This window comes from Orycteropus afer, unplaced genomic scaffold (assembly GCF_000298275.1).
Source record: "Orycteropus afer afer isolate SDZICR_OR568_19922 unplaced genomic scaffold, OryAfe1.0 scaffold00348, whole genome shotgun sequence".
Classification (NCBI taxonomy): domain Eukaryota; kingdom Metazoa; phylum Chordata; class Mammalia; order Tubulidentata; family Orycteropodidae; genus Orycteropus; species Orycteropus afer.
The window spans coordinates 2,751,527-2,770,993 of NW_006921935.1; positions in this window are offsets into that span (position 1 = coordinate 2,751,527).

Below are 19,467 nucleotides of genomic sequence, written 5' to 3' on the forward strand. Positions count from 1 at the left end.
GCAGCCTGGGACCTCAGGCCCTGCTGCAGCTGCTTGCCTTCCCACCAGACAAAACTCAAGATCCCATGCCCAGAGCCAGAGCCATGTCCTCTACTTCACCTGCCTGTGTTGCATCCATGGTCCAGTAGTCCAAGAGTCTGGATTTGTGGTCTTAAACACTAGGAGGGAGAAATAATAAACAATAGGAGAGCTGCTTTCCCTCAAATTAAAAAAAAAAAAAAAACTTATGGGACCATGGATATTTGTGCAGTCAGACAATGCCTGAACAGACATTAAAGTGATACATACCAGTATATTGAAATTGAATTAGAAAATAATGAACAACCAACACAAATGGAATGGTATGTATGTTTTCTTATCAACGCATTAAAAATATAACAATATATTTTGAAATAATTATATTTTTAAGATAGTGATGAGTGGAAATAATGATTTGAGATATCTGCAAACGTTGCAATATAATATGAACAGTATTTGAATATCATTGCTGGCAAAGATAATACAAAACAAAGATTTATTGCCAATATTCATAACTGAAGGAAATGACACATTTCTATTAGAAGCTCGGGAAAACAACACTGTCACGTTATTCCCACTTAAGTTCACAGACCTCCTGAATGCCCATATATAGATGATGCAGGAATACAAAGATCTCTGTACTATTTATTTATTTATTTTTTAATTTTCGTATTAGAAATGTCACGATAACAAGCAATGGGAAATTTTTAAGTTCTTAAATTATTGGATGTATATTTTACTCCTCTTACATTATCCATAGGGAGCTCTGGTGGCATAACGGGTAAAACCTTTACCTGCTAACTGGAAGGTCAGCTGTTCAAACCCACCAGCCACTCTGTGGAAGGAAGATGGGACAATCTACGTCTGTAAAGATTTACAGCCTGGGAAACCCAATGGGGGTGGATACGAATCAGAATCAATGGGATGGCAGTGAATTTGGTTTTTGGTTTGATATTGTTCATATTCTACAGACTTTAAAAACAGCATGGGCTTTTGAACCCCGTAACTCTGAGATGAAGTGTATTTATTATCTATTAGCAGTCAAAAATGAAACAAAATATTTAATTTCCAAGAATGCTTTCTCACATACATCTTGCAAAATTTTTGTCAGAATTAGAAATAATTGCTGTAAAGATCTAATGCTTCATCTGGTACAATTTATCTAAATAAATAATATCTTTAAAAAAAAAACATTCAGTTCAGATCTGAACTTTTACATGTAGCATATTAGACCATAACAGGCCAGAGCTAATTATTTAACTTCTCAATTTATAGAAGGTTCTGGTAGTGTTGTGGTTAAAGCATTGTGCTGCTAACAAAAATGTCGGTAGTTCAAACCTTCTACCCACTCCATGGGAGAAAGATGAGGTAGTCTGCCTTGGTAAAGATTTACAGCCTTGGAAACTCTAAAGGGCAGTTCTACTCATTTCTATAAGCGTCTCTAAGAGTCAGAATCAACTCAATGGCAATATGTGTGTTTTTTCTTTTTAGTTGGTAGTATAAAAGAGAGAATTGAGGGACGAAACGGTAAAACAGGGAATTGAATAGTAAAAGAATAGTAAGTAGTGGTATTTCTACAAATCAGTTCCCAAGAGAGATGGATCTGATTACAACCAGAGGAGTGAACAAAAATTACTAGAACCTAAGGATTCCTTGTTTTTAGGATAGGAAGGAGCAGGAGATGTGAGTGAAGGGTCTGGGACATTGTCAATATTCCTCTTGATCTGTTATATATCCCTCTGTGCTCAGCAGATATTTGAGGAAACCATATAGCATATGCTCAGGTTTCCAAAATTAATAAACGAAGAATATTGTTAGTAATAACTAGTCTGCATTTATACAGCACTTCTATATTTGACACTACATTAAGCAGTTTACATATATCAACTCTATAACAACAACAAAAAAAAAAGGTAAGTACTCTAACATCTCTACTTTAGATGAGGAGTTTGAGGGAGAGAGGGATTAAGTAGCTGACCTAAAGTCATTTTTCTATCAAAAGCATGCAAGATATTTGAAATCACAATTACTTCGTCAAAGTGAGAGGTAGAAATAGAGAATATTTTATGTATAATTCTCATTTGTAATTTTATTTTGTGGGCACTAATTCACAATACAATATCTCTCTGAATGTTCTCTTTTAATTGTTTTGAAAATTACAAAACATGGACCCTGGCCTTAAATTGTTTGCATTGCAGTGAGGTAGACCAGATAAATACAAAACATAACAATGGGTAGAAATAAGGATGTTTACTGTTAATAAATAACAAGGAGCTCTGGTAGCGTAGTTCCTAAGGGCACTTGACTGCTAACCGGAGGGCTGGCGGTTCAAACCCACCAGTCACTCCTGGGAAGGAAGGTTGGGCAATCCTATTTCCGTAGTGATACTGCCTCGGAAACCCAAGGGAGGGGTTACTATGAGTCGGGTCCAGCTCGGTGGCAAATAACAACACCAACAACAATACATAACAAGAAAGGTAAAAGGACTTTTAAAACCATGTTATATCTTTCTATCTTCATTTTGAACTTTACACATCATTTTATTTAAATACAGATATTCAAAGCACAATAAACAGTAGCAAAGCATTGGAAGTTGTGACATATGGAGCACTGCCAACAGTGATAAGATTGATGATGAGAATAATTCATGAATTTTTCTGAAGTTTTAACTCTTGCTCTGCACTTATTTGGTAAGGCACTGCTATTAACATAAATATAATCTAAAGACTGCATTCCATAATTAAACACTCAGTGAATTAAAAAAATGAGCAAGTTGATGTCATTTGCATTTGTCTCGAGGAACACCTGCATTTATTTCTAGGATCTTTTAGTATGAGAAAAACACAGCTGCTAATGTTATGACTAGTGAAAAATATAAAGTTAAAGTCATGAAAAAGACCTGGCTACATTATGTATATTTCTACTACTCTAGGGAGCTCTGGTAGCATAGTGCCTAAGGCACTTGACTGCTAACGGGAAGACTGGCGGTTCAAACCCACCAGCCACTCCTCAGAAGGAAGGTTGGGCAATCTACTTCCGTAGTGATACTGCCTCAGAAACCCAAGGAGGGGTCGCTATGGGTCGGTCCGACTCGCTGGCACATAACAACAACAACAAATTGACAAAAAAATGTTCCTTTAGGTCCACAATTTTTACTAAACATCAACTTGAATGGTAACTCAACTTTGAAATAATAACGTGATGCTGGTTATTTTATTTTTCTTTCCTGGCAATTTCTAAAGTGGTGGAATCTAAGCTACATGATGCTGAAAAATACAATTCATATGCTTATAATAGTGAAATGTAGTGTGTTCACCTATTCTTAATAAGGTAGACTATTTTAAACAGAGACAATGTCTCTGTCTCTCTCTCTCTCAAACACACAAACACACATTCATCAAAAACAGAGAAAAACTTGATAAGTCTGGTTAATTTTTGCAAGATATCATAGCAGAATACAGGACAGGAAACTTTTAACATATTTTATATGATTATCAACTTTTAAGTTTTTATAAGATTATTTGTTAGTTTTAAAATTTAAAGAGGAAGCACACATTAAGTTTATAACCTCAAAATTTTCTTAAAAAATTGTCTTCCTAAATATTAGTATACTAACAGGCTAGAATATCTTTTATAATTTTCATTGGGTTGTGTAGTTTTTGTTCATTTTTCAATCTGAAAATCTCTGTGCATTTCTACTACTCCTGAAACATTATTTTGCTCAAGTCTATTCTAGAGTGAAAATTATTTTTACTTAGCAAATTGCATTTTGGCATGTACTTTTGTTATTAATAAGTCAATCATCAGTTTAAAAGATGTTCCTTTTAAAACTAATCTGCCTTAGATCTCTGAATGTTTTTTAATTTCTTCTCTTTGTCTTTGATAGTTTGTTGTTTCACAGTGATACACCTGGGTGTAAATTTATTTTTATTCACCTGAAGAAGCTTTGGTGGCATCATGGTTAAAACCTTCAACTGCTAATCAAAATATTGGTGGTTCAAACCCACCAGCCCTTCTATGGGAGAAACAGGACATGAGTCTAATTCCATGAAGATTTACAGCCTTGGAAACCCTATGGGTAGTTCTACTCTGTTCTGTAGATTCTCTAAGAGTCATAATCCACTTGATGACAGTGTGATTTTTTTTAATTTTGTGGTCTAAAAATAAGTGACTTTCAGCAGTTGGGAAGGGCATCTACTATTGTTTCTCTTAATATTTCCCCATCCAATGCTTTTCATCATTCTTTCAAAATTAGTTTTAGAACACCTGTTACAAGTTTAGTATTTCATCTCATGTTTCCCATATCTCTGAACTTCTTTCTTTCATATTTCCACCTCATCGTTCTTCTGAGGTATTTTGAAATGCTTTAAATTTATCCTTCATTTCATTAATATTTTATTGAACTTTTCAGAAGTAAATTTTGTTGTAACTTTTCTCCTCCTCCTGCTTCCCCACCTCTTCTTCCTCCTTTTCTTACCATTAATGTTATTTTTTAATTACTGCCATTTCAAAGTGTTTCTTTTTCAAAATTGCTTAGTAATTTTAAAATAATGCATATGTTTTGTTTGTATTCTCACACCTTTATTTCTTTAAACATATCAAAAATAATTATTTTCTATTCAATATCTCATAATCCCAATATTCTCTGATAGTCTTTTCTATTCTCCACCATCCCCTGGTTCTTGGTCATTGTGCTTGGCTTTCCTCACTGATTTTAATTTTGAACTATAAGACATAAAAACATAATTATTGTCATTTTATCTGAGGAAATTTTTTTGAACCTGGTTTAAATTTTTATTTTTCCAGTGAGAATTTGCTTTTACATTGTCATTTTTTGTATTTTGACAAATAAGAAAACTTTAAATTCCTTATCCATGGTTTCTTTTAAACTCTTATGTAGATAATATCCATCTGCAATCCCTGTGTAGATTTATCTTACAAATTATCAGGAGCCCCTCTAATACACACCTATAATGAAATTTAAGACAATTAAGAAATTGGTTTATTTATTTTTCTCCTTTATAGTGTTTTACACTGTGTGCCAGTATTGTAATAGAGCCTATTTTTAATCTTCTAAGTTTGAGCAGATTCTCATCTGTGTTCCCTATCCCTATTTGTCATGTACCTTCTGAAACTAATATTAACCTCACAGTAATTGGCTTGTATTCTTCAGATTAAGGGCAGCTTGGTGCTAATTTACCTCCAAATAATTTTATTTATATATCCATCATTTATCCTCCATCTCTCTCTCTCTCTCTCTCTCTCTCTCATCTATATCAGGAGCTCTGGTGGCGTAGTGCCTAAGACACTTGACTGCTAACCTTAAGGCTGGCAGTTCAAACCCACTAGCCACTCCTCAGAAGGAAGGTTGCGAAATCTACTTCCGTAATGATTCTCCCTCGGAAACCCAAGGAGGGGTCACTATGAGTCAGGTCCGACTCGATGGCACATAACAACAACAACATCATCTATATAATCTATTCATATATATGTACATACATATACATAAATATATGTCTCTGCTCATTCCTTACACTTTTGATAATTCAGTTATACATTACATATGTATCACTACATTTTTGTGGGTTTTAAGTAGGAAAATTAATCAGAGCCTGTACAATCATGCATTTTGAATAATATAAAACTGAGTGTTAGTAAATTCCTCATCCCTTATTTAAGCTCCTTATTTATTAAACTTATTTAAATCTCTACTTTAGTCTAACATATGTGAATAACAAATATGGACCAATATTCATATGAACTCAGGTGTATTGACACATTGACACATTTCTACTATATTTGTTTTCATCTATAACATTTGTAGTCATAAATAAATTGACTAAATTGAATCATGGTTTGGCATTGTCTCTTCTTTGAATCATTTTTTGGCAAACAGATATTAAGATAAAAACATCTCTGTAATATATCAAACATAGAGTAATGAAATAATAAAGAAGTTAAATGAATTGTTGAAAATGACTCCAAGAAATGGAAGTGATTTGGTAATATAATCTGTCACACATGATTTCTAATCACCCATCACCAATGATACCAAAAGACAATTCCTTGAAAATGGCCATCTTTCATAAGACTAAAAAGAAATAATATGCATCTCTCTGTGTCATCCTTTTCCTTAGAGATATTCTTCTGGTCACCCTGTTTTTGTATATTGCCTTTATCTTCCCCCAAAATTAATAAGTGTCTCTCATCTAGTAAATGATATTGCCTCACTTCACCTCTCCTTGGGAAGAACACACTCAGCCTTTCCAGGGCTGAATGAATTAAAGAAAAAAATCAAGGCTCAAGTTGCAATATTGATGATTTCTATGGACAAAATATTGAGGAATGCAGGAAGCATCAAAGGAAGATGAAAAAATACAGAGTCACTGTATCAAGAAGAATTGCTCAATGCTCAACCATTTCAGGAGGTAGTATATAATCAAGAAATGGTGGAAATGAAGAAAGAAAAAGTCAAAACTGCTCTCAAGGAACTGGCATAAGCAAAACAAAACAAAACAAACAAACAAAAGGGCTACAGAAGTGGAAGGCATATTCATTGAGGTGTTTCAACAAATGAATGGAATCCTAGAGGTGCTCACTTGTCTATGACAAAAATTTTGGAAGACATCTATCTGGCCAATCCACTGGAAAAAGTTCATGTTTGTGCCCATGCTAAAGAAAGATGATCTAATAGAATGTGAAAATTAGTGTAGTGCCTAAAGCACTTGACTGCTAATCAGAAGGCTGATGGTTCAAACCTACCAGCCATTCCTCGAAAGGAAGGTTGGGCAGTCTACTTCTGTAGTGATACTGACTTCAAAACCCAAGGAGGCGTCACTATGAGTCGGGTCTGACTCCACGGCACATAACAACAACTACACCAATCATTAATATTACATAAAAGCAAAGGTTTTCTGAGAATAATTAAAAAATGGTTGCAGCAGTGCCTTGACAGGGAATTGCCACAAATTCAAACCAGATTCAGAAGAGGACATGGAATGAGGTTTATCATTGCTGATGTCAGGTTGATCTTGGCTGAAAGCAGAGAATAACAGAAAGATGTTTACCTGTGTTTTACGGACTAGGCAAAAGCATTCTATTTTTGTGGGTAATAACAAAATATGGATAGCATTGCGAGGAATGTGAATTCCCAAACACTGAATTGTGCTCATGAAGAATCTGTACACAGAGGCAGTCACTAGAACAGAACAAGAAGGGTACTACATGGTTTAAAATTAAGAAAGGTGTGCATCAGAGTTTTATCTTTTCACCATGCTTAATAAGTCTGCATGCTAAGCATGTAATATCAGAATGTGGAGTATATGAAGAAGAATGTGGCATCAGGATTGGAGGAAAACTCATTATTATTAACCTCCTGCTGTATGCAGATGGTACAACCATGCTTGCTGAAACTGAAGATGACTTGAAGCATTTACAGATGAAGATGAAAGACTACAGTTTTCAGTATGGATTACACCTCAATATAAAGAAATTTCAAATTTTTATAACTGGACCAACAAGCAAAATCATGATAAATGAAGAAAAGATTGAAGCTGTCAAGAATTTCATTTTTCTTGGATCCACAATCAATGACAGAAACAGCAGACAAGGAATCAAACAAGGACTATTTGCATTGAGCAAATTTGCTGAAAAAGACCTTTTTACAGTTTTAAAGAGCAAAGATGTTACTTTGAAGATTAAAGTAGGTCCGACCCAATTTGTTGTCTTTTCAATAGCCTCATATTCATGTGAAATCTGGAGAGTGAATAAGGAAGACTGCAGAAAAATTGATACATTTGAATTGTGGTGTTAGTGAAAAATATTGAATAAACAATGGACTGCCAGAAGAAGCAATAAATCTGTCTTGAAGGAAGTACAGCTGGAATGCTTCTTAGAAGCTAAGATGGTTGGACTTCATGTCTCATAGTTTGATCATGTTATCAGGATGGACCAGTCCTGGAGAAGGATATCATGCTTGGCAATCAGAGGTTCAGCAAAAAAAAAGGGAAGATCCTGAGTGAGATGGCTTGACACTGTAGCCACCATGGTGGGCTCAAGCATGGCAACAATTGTGAGGATGGCACAGGATTGAGCAGCTAGTAAGTTTTGTTCTGTTGTACATGTTGTTGTTGTTGTTGTTATGTACCATCAAGTTGGACCTGACTCATAGCAACCCCTCCTTGGGTTTCCGAGGCAGTATCACTATGGAAGTAGATTGCCCCATCTTCCTTCCAAGGAGTGGCTGGGGGGGTTGAACCACCAGCCGTCAGGTTAGCAGTCAAGTGCCTTAGGCACTATGCTACCAGAGCTATCCTGTTGTACATAGGCTTTCTTTTTGTCAAAACCAACTCGATAACGCCTAGCACAATGATGCCTTCTGTCCTTAGTAACCCTCAAACAAAACAATGTTTCTTTATGTGTGTAAACTTTCCCCTGACATTTCATAATAGTGAACTCATATAATATTTGTCTTTATGCAATTGACTTATTTCACTGATAGAGACTGATGAAACCCCCAAGACTACAGTCCTTTGTCATCACTCAGGCCTGGAACTGAACTCACACTAATGGCTCAATTTTCAGCCAAACAGGAGACAGGGGGTGAATAATAACATTAGGAAAGTAAGCACTCTTTAAAACAATCAACCATGTGGACAAAAAGGGCAACATTCGCCAAGGGATAATACCTAGAAGACAGGAATGGGTAGGAAAGAATGGTAACCACAGGGAGGAAGTAGTTACATTGTGGAGACTACATTCAATGTCATGAAAGAAAATGTATGTTAGCAATTGAATGAGAAAACCATTTGCTCTTTAAATTTTCACTCAAATCACAATGAAAAGTTAAAAAAACATCATAAAGAATCATTTCTTATACTTCACTTTTTCAACTTGGAAAATCAAATCACATACTCTTCTAAATTCAAAACTATGTTCTAAACATGATTAAAAAACCATAGCTACTCTTCCTAAGAATATCCTTTTTTCAAATTTTAATTATAGTAATCTAAATGACAAATATTTACTGAATCCCTTCCCCTTATATAGAAGTATGCTGCAGGTTCTTACTATTACAATAATGATAAAAATCTGCAGTATCAAGGAAAACATTGTTCAACATTAAAATCTTAGTATATTACATATTGATCTATTCTTAAAATAAATGCATAACCACTTTTAATGTATATCTGTATCAACATTAAATAAAAAAGTGTTTTAAAATAAAACCTCCTTACCTTACAAAAGGTAAAAAGAAAAAAAAATAATATGTAGAGATTTCATTTTTTACTTGTTATATTTTGAAATTGACAATGTAGTTTATTAGGAATAAAAGTACAGAAAAAGTAATACTTATAGAAGAGCCTATGATTCTTCAGAGTAATATATTTGAAGGATTAATTACATAGGTATCTAGCAAATATTCTTTAGTATACATTTTGCTTTGACAAAGGAAATTAAGTACTTTATGTATATCTGTGGTCATAAGATATTTACTATATCAAATTAACCATAATATAAGTTAAAAAACGCATTTAAAAATATTCTTGTTAAGTGATTGATTTCCAGTGGAGGATGATTAAGACCTAATTAGTGATGAATTCTAATCAATGATATATTGATTTCTATATGATCCTGCCTTTATTTACATAGCTCCCCCCCAAAAAAATAAAAAACACTGCATTGAGTCAATTCCAACTCACACCAACCCCCATTAGATTTCCATGGTTGTAAATCTTTGCAGCAGTAGATCATCCCATCATTCTTCCACGGAGCATCTGGTGGACTTGAATGGCCCACTGTCTGGCTAGCAGTCAGATGCCTTACCAGCTACACCCAGCAGAGCTCCTTATTAACTAAAACTAAGATTAAATACTTAAATTGATTTATTTAAACAATGGAACTTATCAAAGTAAATCAACTAAGTAAAATATTTTGAGGGTGGATTAGCTGGATACGATCTTTCCTTAAATTTGAATGGCTACTTAAGTGATGACTATCCAAGAGTATAAAAATAATATAAATATTGTCTGTGAAGCTGATGAAACAGAAAAACAAACAAACAAACAAAAAAGACCCTTACATATCATAAATCTGTATAGCACTTCTGATGTTTTTAAGATTTCTATATTTTTGTTATTAACCATATACATTTGTTGTTGTTGTTGTTATGTGCCTTCAAGTCGGACTCAAAGCGACCCCTCCTTGGGTTTCCGAGGCAATATCACTAGGGACGTAGAATGCCTCATCTTGCTTCCGAAGAGTGGCTGGTGGGTTTTAACCGCCAGCCTTCTGGTTAGCAGTCAAATGTCTTAGGCACTATGCTACCGGAGCTCCTATATACATTTATTTATGTGTTAAAATAATATCAATAATAATTTCAAATTACATTATCTCCTTAGTATTTGTTGCTGTTATGTGCCGTGGAGTTGGACCTGACTCATAGCGACCCCTCCTTGGGTTTCCAGGGCGGTATCACTACAGAAGTAGATTGCCCAACCTTCCTTCTGTATTATCAGACTTTTATTAAATTTAGCTCTTTTGCTAGCTATCAGTGCTTTTTTATTCTCAGAAATGCTGTATACACTACTACAAAACAGAATACAATTCAATTGTCTTAAATTTTTTCATTAAGATTCCTTCACTAAATGAAACTAAAATAGTCAAATACGTAGGTTAAAGGTATTTTAAACTAGAAATTGGTATGCATCTGATTGATTTCCACTTCAAGACCTTCTTGACAGATTTTGCATTAAGAGACTAACCTAATAATAACCCTGGACCAATGTGCCTTTGAAATTAATCACAGCAGTGCTGAATTCCAGTGACTGAAACCGGCACAGCATAACCACTCTTGTAGTTTCAAAATGAAACAAGAGTTTTATTTTTGAATTTCATATGGTACAAGAAAGTTCTCTTTTTTAAAAATTCAGTTTATGATGTAAATTTTCGTTGAATTAGTATTTTTTGAAAAGTTCCCTTTACTTTCACTCTGCTCGTCTGTGCATATGAGCATTTTGTTTATCCAGAAGGATAATTTCAGAACCAATAACATTGTAGTTCACTACCAGTTTTCTTAATAAAAACTTAATGTATCACATTACATTCCTAGCACACTCTAATTAAATTCCTTTTCATTTCAGTCTGTCTCAGAGGGTTAGAGAAGCTCAAGAATATTTAACAAAATTCAACAAAGCAACTACCTGAAGTTGATACATTAACTTTGGCACTGAAAGTTACTTTATTCAATTCACGTATGTCAGAAACACCATTATACAATGACCTAAAAAGGACAGTATTTCACTCTAACTGGAGAGGCTGTAAATGAATAACGATCATTTCTAACTCATTATATGTATTATGTGTTTTGCTCTAAGAAATTTTAAAAGGGAAAAAAAAAATAGCCACAGTAAAAGTCTGTCTTACATGGATATAAACCTAAACTGTAAGTGGATTTTTTAAAAAATATAGTCAGGGAAACAGACTTTAATAATTGTTAGTAAAATCATTGGCACTAACATATACTTCAGAAATTTTATATATATATATATATATATATATATATATATATATACACACACACATACACATGTATATATATGAAGTACTCAATAACATCATTCCATTTGAGTTCTAAGAAAGGAGCATGACATTTTAAAGAGAGGAAAATCCTTCCTGTATAATATTAGCCTAAATTAGCATGCTATTGTACTTCACCAAATGAAACAGAACATTCCAGCATTCCTATATGTGGTGAAGCTAAAGAAGAGGTCCCTTTCCCTTATTGATTCAGAAGGCTCATGGGGACCTCTTCCTCAATAACACTGACAGATGTACAGGACAACTGTTCTACCACAGCTTATTTGAATCTCTATACCACAGCTTATTTGAATCTCTAATGGCCATATATATTTCAGATTTCTAATGTTTCCAGATTTTAGAAAGGTAGTATGTATTAAAGGTGGTATGGATTGTAGTTGTTGTTGTTGTTGTTGTTGTTGTTATGTGCCATTGAGTCAGACTTGACTCATAACAACCCCTCCTTGGGTTTCTGAGGCAGTATCACTACCAAAGTAGATTGCCCCATCTTCCTTCCGAAAAGAGTATATATGCACTATGTAGTGTCTATCAGTTCAAGTTACAAGAGACTCTGATCAAACACACTCATTTTCTGCATTGAGGTAAAAGTATCTACACTCTATATCATTTTTGTTTTTGCTTTTTGGAATGACCAAGTAAATGTATATCAGTTTTCTCAAAAATGTTCAAATAAAATTAAGTTGTGCTACTGATAATTGAGTTAAAAAATCCTTCAGTTTCTAAAGCTTTTTGATTTGCAATTTTTGTTTAGGGATTGTGGGTCCACATAGCCAGTTTCTGAAGATCACTTATACTTTCTATTCCAGTGACAGTACATGCATCCTCATTCCCCTGACCATACTGTTGTGTGATTTCAAAACAAAGCTTTAAAGAGGTGGTTTCCCACAAATGTGAATGAGGCAGATGTTGAACGGATGGCTCACAAGTTTGAATGCATTAGTTTGAATTTACTATTATTTATTTGTTTTCACTCCTGAGATTACATAATTTGGTTTGCTGTCAAAGTCTCTGAAATTTCCAAGTTGCACTATATTTTCCTCTTTTGACAGGGGCTGAAGGTGCTTCCATAAATACATTCTTGTATTTATGGAACCAAACTGTCAGCCTCCTCATTCCCTCTTCCCAATCATCAATTTTCAATCATAATTTTCTTTTGAATTTCTAAATTGTGTGCATAGCGGCTGACCATTGCCACCTCTTCTCACCTTGCCATAGATCAGGATTTTTTTCTCTGCTGGCTGAGTGCACCTTGAAGTTCTTTGACCTGGTTCCATCTGTAGGAATAAGGAATTCTGAAAGAAGAGCAATTGGGATCAGAGGAATGGAAATGCTCAAATTTTATACCCATGGACCTGAACATTAGTCTATAAGTCATATCTACAACTCATATTAAGGATTTTGAGCACTATAAAAAAAAAATGTGCACTTGATTTAGGGAAGAAAAAAATTGTGATTCCTTGAATGAGTTGAGGGCTATTTGGTGTGAATAGTAGTCAGGAAGCTACTATTGAAATAATTAAGGCAAGATATACAGAACACCTGATCTAAATCCTAGTGACAGGACTACAAAACAAAGATTGGCTGTGAAAGAGATTGTGAAAGTGAAAACCTCTGGTCACAATTCCAGTTGAATTTGGGTTGAGGAATTAAAAAATGTAAATTTGGGAAACTTCATAAAATCAAGTGTAAAAGCAATGGAAATAGTAAAAACATCCAATAGAAAGAAAAACTGAAGATAAAATGTGTAACTAAAAGAAATATTTGAAGAAAGAGCACAGATTGTTCAAGATAACAAGTGAAATAGGAAAAAATACATAGTACATGTGTTCTGAGGAAAGATTGTACTTACCCTTTTACAAAGCATTATCCTCATTACTTATCCATTACCTTTTTCTTTATTTTTGTTTAGAGGCTTTAAAATAGATATTTTGGATATATTTTGCATCTTTTCTGAAGTACCTATTATTCTGCTAAATATACATATGAATTTCTCCAAAGTTATTTAACTAGAAACATTTTGATATTTGGCAATAATAATAGGTAAGATAGATGATTCTGAAAACATACAGAGATTATTCCATCCATGTTAATCAAGGAGCAAGATTATATTGCACACTGATGCACTGATCAAATGTCACAAGTGAAATGCTAAGTGAATAATCTTATTAAAAAGATTTAAAAAGTGTAAAAGGTGATTGATCCATCTTTGCTGAAGAAATAAAGCTTCCGGATAACATTAAACATATAATTAGGTATTGATGAGACATAATTACATAGATAATACACAGTGCTACTACTACTGAGGAGAATTTGATGGGCATAGCTGTGAGAAAGATATTTGAAGATGAGATGGGTTGAAGGTACAGCAGCTGTAGAATAACAGAAATAAAAGCTTCTGTACCTTTACCTAACACATATGTGTATATAATGTGGCACCATGGAAATTCTGGGTTACATCTGAGTGTACACTCTCAAGATAGGTGTGGGCATAATGGGGCTTAAGTGAAAGATCCTGTTATTTCCATCATATTGTCTCAGGCTTGTTAAAAAGGAAGGAGTCTAACTGCATCATAAAATTAATTTCTAGTATTTGTTTTGATGAAAGTGTTTTGAGTTTTGTCTAACATGAAATGTATTAAAATAATACTTAATTATATTCCAGGGTTCATATTAGAGACTTCAAAATATTATCTTCATTTAGTAATTAGTTCTGGTCAAGCAAAAGGAAAAAATACTATGTGTTAAGCAATTGAATGAAATGATTTTCAACACCTTCACCTAATATCTCAAATGTTGTCTTAGTCTTTTATTTGAACTGCACCTATCCTTCCTATAACCCAACTGTTCTCAGAGTGTGATAAGTGTGATACAAGGAATGCTACAGTCCACACGTTCCTCCCTTTTCAAACTTTGTCTCTTTATGGTGCCAGATTTTCTTTCCATAGTTCAACCAAAGCAATATATATATGGCAACAGATTTGATGCACAGAGAGATAATAGAACTTCACAATCTTCTATTCAGCCATTATTAAAAAGATTAAAAAACAGTAAAACAATATCACTCATCTCAGCAAACTTTCTATAGTTTTAGAAAATATAGTTATTATTTTATTTACAAGAATATGTAAATTAAATTAACACATAGGAGGTATAGTATTATTTTCCAAAAACCAAACTCACTGCCATCTAGTTGGTTCCTTTTAGTTGAATAAATAAATAATTATGTTAAATTTTCTCCATTCTCATTTTTAATTGGAAAATATATAGATATATAACCTACACAAACAAAAGAACCCTTGAGTTCTTAGTAATGTTTAAGAATGTAAACGAGTCCTGGAATGGAAATTTGAGGACTGTTGCTCTAGTCTATCCTGGACACTGTTACAGAGTGAGAAATTTCAACAAGATTTCAGGACCCTGATAAGTCTTATGTGGCTTTCTCCAGTTTAAATGGTATCTTTCAACAGTTTTTAGGAGTGAGGATCTAGTGGTAGATATATAACGATCTGATTGAAACCATTGACTGTGAAGATCAAGTCTGCTTATTTCAACAGTTAATAAAATATTCCCACATCTATCTCAATTACACACAGAATCACAGAATCACTGTACCAAAAGGAACTGGTTGATCTTCATCCATTTCAGGAAGTAGCATATGATCTAGAATCAATGGTACTAAAGAAGGAAGTCAAAGCTGCAATGAAAGAATTGGCAAAGAACAAGGCTCTTGGAATTGATGGAATATCCATTGAGACATTTCAACAAACAGATGCCCCATTGGAGGCACTCACTCAGTTATGCCAAGAGATTTGGAAGACAACTACCTGGCCAACTGACTGGAAGAGATCCATATTTGTACCCATTCCAAAGAAAGGTGATCCCAGAGATTGTGGAAATTATAGAACAATATCATTAATATCACAAGCAAGTAAGATCTTACTGAAGATAATTCAAAAACGGTTGCAGCAGTATATTGACAGAGAACTTCCAGAGGTTCAAGCTGGATTCAGAAGAGGACGCAGGACAAGGGATATCATAGCTGTAGTCGGATGGATCTTAGCTCAAGGCAAAGAATACCAGAAAGATGTCTACTTGTGTTTTATTGACTATGCAAAGGCATTTGATTGTGTGGATCATGACAAATTATGGATAAAATTGAGAAGAATGGGAATTCCTGAGCACTTGATTGTACTCATGAGGAATCTGTACCTTGACCAGGAGGCTGTCATTCGAAAAGAACAAGGGGACACTACATGGTTTAAAATCAGGAAGGCAGTGCGTCAGGGTTGTATCCTTTCCCCATACTTATTCAATCTATATGCTGAGAAAATAATCCAACAAGCTAGACTACATGAAGAAAAACGTGGCATCAGGATTGGAGGAAGAATCATTAATGACCTGAGATATGTAGACGATACAATTTGCTTGCTGAAAGTGAAGATGACTTGAGGCTCTTACTGATGAAGTTTGAAGAATACAGTCTGCAGTATGGATTACGTCTCAATATAAATAAAACAAAAATCCTCACAACTGGACCAATGAGCAGCATCACAATAAATGGAGAGAAGATTGAGATAGTCAAACAATTCATGTTACTTGGTTCTACAATCGATGCCAATGGAAGCAGCAGTCAGGACATTAGACAATATGTAGCATTGGGAAAGTCAACCGTGAAGGAACTGTTTCAAGTGATGAGAAGCAAGGATATCTTCTTGAGGACTAAGGTGTGCCTGACACAAGCCATGATATTTCCAATCACCTGGTATACATGTGAGAGATGGACAATGAATAAGAAAGACCGAAGAAGAGTTGATGCTTTTGATTTGTGGTGCTGGCGAAGAATGCTGAAAGTACCATGGACTGCTAAAAGAACTAACAGATCTGTCCTGGAGGAAGTGCACCCAAAATGTTCCTTGGAAGTGAGAATGGCCAGACTTCATCTCACCTATTTTGGTCATGTTGTCAGAAGGGACCATTCCTTGGAGAAGCATGTCATGCTTGGTAGGGTGGAGGGTCGACGAAAGAGGGGGAGGCCTTCAATGAGATTGATTAGCATGGTCGCTCAATGATGGTCTCAGGTATAGCAAGGATCGTGGAGCTGGCGCAGGATGGGCCAGTGTTTTGTTCTGTGCATGGGGTCGCTATGAGTCGGAAAGGACTAGACGGCACCTAACAACAACAACAATCTCAGTTATATTCCCTAATCAAGTATTAATTATATTGAATTTCAACTTTTATCTCAATCCAGTCCCTCTGTAATATTATTGTCCTCTCTCTAAATATGTAAATTTTCCTTATACATCATTGTCCTGCTCTATATTCCATTTTAAAAAGCCTCACTAAAAGTACCACATTGATTTTCCTAGTTTTCTTTTTTACTTTTTTTTTTTTTTTGGCACTTTTTAATTTGGAGAGATTTTTCCCACACTTCTTATAAACAGGTTTTTTTTTTTTTTTTTAAATTGTGCTTTGGGTGAAAGTTTACAGGGCAAATTCATTTTTCATTTTCCTTACAAAAATTCATACACATTTTGTTTCATGACACTGATTGCAATCCTTATAATATAACAGCTCTATTCCCACATCGTTCCTGTGGTTACCCTTTACCTGTGTCCTTTTCTATGCATTCTTGCCCTCTGAGCTATCTACTTGTTCAAATACTGCCCTCTGAATCCCCATGATTGATTGTTCTAAGGCGTGCGCCTAACTGGTATAAATATTCACTTTGTATTCCTTTCTACTGCTTGGCTGGATCTACCTGTTTCTTGATACTGCAGATAATCATTTGTTTCTGTGCATTCTTCAGGGCTCCTAATCAGATGCTGTTGAATGTTGCATACTTACTGTATTCCAGGCATTGTGCTGAAGATGTTACTTATAAACATAACATGATGGACTATATAATCAGAGAAAGCACATACAAAAAAGGAAGTATGAAACTAAACTAGATGGACATATGTTATTTAGCAAGTTGATTGACGGTGATCGGGGTGGGAAAGAGAATTACAGTTAGAAATGAATGTGCACCTTCCCCAGAGTGAGCAATACTATTGGAATTACAGATTTGGCTAGTACTCTACAGTGAAGTAAACAGAGAACAAGGTTCAGATCAGAAAGACTTTATATGACATGATAATTGCTTTGGACATTAATGTGAGGAGCATTTGGAACAGACTTAATGCACTAGTGAAAGACTAATACTTTCATGTTCAGCTTTTCTATACCTTTTTTTTTGTGAGCATAATTCATAGAAACCTAATGAATGAGTTTTCTCTTGCAAAAAGAGAAAGTTATAAGCAAATGAAACAGCTTTACAACTATACTTGATGTTAAATGTGATGTTAAGTGCTGTTGTTAAATGTTGTTGAGTCGGATAGGCCCCTATGTATAAGAGAATCAAATATTGTCTGATCCTGCACACTCCTAACAATCATTTTTGACATTGTAATTAAATATTAATTTAGTCATTATCATTGTTGTGGCCATTGTGTCAGTCGATTTCATTTACTGTGTTCCTCTTTTTCATTGACCCTCTGATTTACCAAATATGATGTCCTTCTCTAGGAACTCAGTCTCCTGATTATTTGTTCAGATTATGTTAGAGTGACACCATCCTCACTTCTAAGGAGAATTTTGGTTATACTTCTTCCAAGAGAGATTTATTTGTTCTTTTGATGGTCTGTGGTATTTCAATGTCATTCACCAAAACCATAATTCATATTCATCAATTCATCTTTAGTCTCTTTAGGCATTTTTCCAGCCTTCACATGCCTATGAGGCAATTGACAGTTCTGTGGCTTGAACTTTAATACTCAAAATGACATTCTTGCTTTTTAACACTTGAAAGAGGTTTTGCAGCATATTTTTCCAAGAAAGTATGTTGTCTGATTTCTTTACTGCTGTTTCTATGGGCAATGACTGTGGAGCCAAGTAAAATGAAATCCTTGACAACTTCAGGCTTTTCTCCATTTATCATGATGCTGCTTATTGGCCTACTTATGAGGATTTTTGTTTCTTTATATTGAGTTGTAATCTATACTAAAGAATGATCTTCATCAGTAAGTGCTTTAAATCTTCTTCACTTTCATCAAGCAAGGTTGTGTCATCTGCATATCACAGGTTGTTAATGAGTCTTCCAGCAATCCTGACACCATGTTCTTATTCATATATCCCAGTTTCTTTTATTTGGTCAGCATACAGATTGAAAGGAACTCTGGTAGCATAGTGCCTAAGGCACTTGACTGCAAACCAGAAGGCTGACAGTTCAAACCCACCAGCCACTCCTCGGAAGGAAGATGGGGCAATCTACTTCCCTAGTGATACTGCCTCGGAAACCCAAGGAGGGGTCACTATGAGTCGAGTCCGACTTGATGGCACATAACAACAACAAATACAGATTGAATAAGTACAGTAAAAGAAACAACTTTCACACACACTTTCTCTGATTTAAATCATGCAGTATCCCTTTGTTCTTTTCCAACAACTGTGTATTGGTATTTGAACAGGTTCTTAACGAGCACAATTAAGTGTTTGGGAATTCTCATTTTTCACAATGTTATCCATAATATGTTATAATTCACATAGTTGAGTGCTTTTGCATAATCAATGAAACAAAGGTAAACATTTTTTCTTATGTACTCTGCTTTCCACCAAGGACTATATGATATTAACAATGATAGTCCTCTTTCCATGTCCTTTTCTGAATCTGGTTTGAATTTCTGGCAGCTCCTGGTTGACAAACTGCTCACCTATTTTTCAATTATCTTCAAAAAACTTTTATTTGTGTGTGATTTTAGTAATACTGTTTGGTAATTGCCACTTTCTTTTGCATTATCTTTTTTTTTTTTTTTT